At 39.2% G+C, this 2,219-nt stretch overlaps 1 long non-coding RNA gene across 1 annotated transcript in view; it reads left to right on the forward strand.

Annotated features, from left to right (window-relative positions):
- Positions 1-1,979, forward strand: part of LOC111087569 — a 10,684-nt gene extending 8,705 nt beyond the window's left edge. The window contains exon 3 of the long non-coding RNA XR_002612251.1: positions 1,935-1,979. This is a non-coding gene — a long non-coding RNA (uncharacterized LOC111087569). The remainder of the gene's footprint in view (positions 1-1,934) is intronic.
- Positions 1,980-2,219: the final 240 nt, after the last annotated feature.

Below are 2,219 nucleotides of genomic sequence, written 5' to 3' on the forward strand. Positions count from 1 at the left end.
CCAGAGGCTTGGTCATCATATCACTTGCCCACTTCTTTGGGTCTGACTATGTTGGCAGGTCTTAATAAGGGCTTTCGTTTAGCTGCTCTGCAACGATAACCCAATCTGTGGAGAATCCATTGAACAGATTCCGGGCTCATCCCACCAACTTTGGCCACTTCTGCAGTCGTTAATCTGGGATCCATTTCGATGCTCCTCTTGACAGCCCTTTTTGTCCTCTCCGATGGACCAGGACGACCCGGACGCTGCTCAGTTGTTTCCTTGCCCTGTTTCCTGAACTGCACGGTGATTCTGTTGACTGTCGAAAGCGGGATTCTCAAATTCTGCGAAATTGGCCGCTGACTTGTTCCCCCATCTGCCTGACCAACTATCCTTCCTCTAACAAAATCTGACAATTCGAGAGAACCTTGAGTTCTAGGCATGTTGTAGCACAAAATAATTAGTGTGCAGTCCATTTTAATTTATATAGTGCTCTGTGAGAACAAATTAGTTAGCATAAATCAGTTAAATGACGAACAATTAGGTGTATATTTACTTGTGACCATTCAGTGTAGATGGAGCAGTGTTATCACAATTGCATGATGAAGTCGAATATAATTACATACACTTATTACTCCCAAACTTAAATCCTATACAAAGAAGAAAGAAGTGCTTGGAGTGATTGTTTTTGTGAAACTATTTATTGCCACTAATTTTAAGGTAGGAAGTTCACCATCTGGGTCAATCAAGCTTTACTTAAGTGCTTATTAAACTCTAAATATCAAAAGAGGATAGCACATGTGTTAACGACATTACAAGACTATGATCTTCTCATAATTCATTGCCTGGGCTCTCAACACAAAAATGTGGGCAGGTTCTCTTCTTGCACAGTGTGGCTTTGTCTGTTCAGGGAATGTCCTGGCTTTGTACACCACGTGGGAGTTTAAACCACGACCATTTCAGCCATTGGGTAGGGGACTCCAATAGTAAATGGATGACAAAAGTTGACATGCCAGGAGCTGCAGGATGGGCAACTGAAGAAGCCTGACCTAGTGTGGGTGCTCACTGCGGTCCAGCAAGGTCATGCCTGATCAACACTAATAGAGGAGAATAGCATTGATGTGCGTAATCTGTGGCACCTTCACGAGCAGTAAAAAGAGAAAGAAGGTGTGGTGAACCACTGTTATCAACCCATGAGGTGTGGTGATCTGACAGTGCTGCAAGTAGTGGCCCCCAGAGTTGTGGCAAGAAATACTCCAAGTTTTGCACAATACAAAGAATCGAAAACACAAAGGTGTAACGTGCACTTATGATAAAATTCAGTGTAGTTGGTTAGATGAAAATCCAGGAAAATATAAGCATTAGGAATTCCAGAAGTTCTTTTAGCCCATGTTCTCCAGGCAATGGTGAGCATGAATACACATTAAGCCCGTAGGCGTATTGCTTGAACAGTACCTAGTTCAAGAGGATGCATGAAAGAGTAGGAAGTTTGAGTTTTTGCATGTATATGTAGAATGAACTGGATGTATAATGTTTATACTTTGTAAGTTCAACACGCCAGTACTCGCCTTCATTTTATTGTTTTTTATATTTGTAGAATATGTTTTATATAGTAAAAGTTTTGATTTTTGTTTAAACTATAAAAGTTGTTATATTGTTTTGGTAGTAAATCTAAATTTGGTAGTAAATATTTGTGTTTTTATGTGTCCAACTATTTTTTTTGTTCGATTTTTATGTACGAATTTTTGTATGAATTAACTGTCTCTACCTCGAGAGGAGGCAGCTCTGTATCTTGAATAACGTTAAAATTGGTATATGATCATTGTTAAATTCTTTCTTTTTATTATGTTTTCTTTCATTTTACCTTTTCAAGCGGATTCTAAAATTAGAAATAAGCCGCCTTCCTCGAAAGTTGGAAAGAATCTAAACCGCCAAAATACATATTTACTTTGTAGCTGACCAATAAGAAAAAAGAGCACCAAATTTCGGAAGGACCTCTGCATGATATGACAGTCGCGATGTATCACCAAAGAGAAGGTCAAGTGAGACACGATGCAACTATCCTATGGAACAGTGGATACTGGTAAGTTATTTGACCAAACGCATGACATGAAGTAACGTCTAGGATGATCTCAACCGGATTTAGTCCCAAAAGTATAACTTAAGAGTTCACTTGTTTGTTATTAAGCACAGAGCTACAGATTACGCTATCTGTATTATATCAACCACGGGTATTGAAA

The sequence above is a fragment of the Limulus polyphemus genome, unplaced genomic scaffold (genome assembly GCF_000517525.1).
Source record: "Limulus polyphemus unplaced genomic scaffold, Limulus_polyphemus-2.1.2 Scaffold2319, whole genome shotgun sequence".
Taxonomy (NCBI): Eukaryota; Metazoa; Arthropoda; class Merostomata; order Xiphosura; family Limulidae; genus Limulus; species Limulus polyphemus.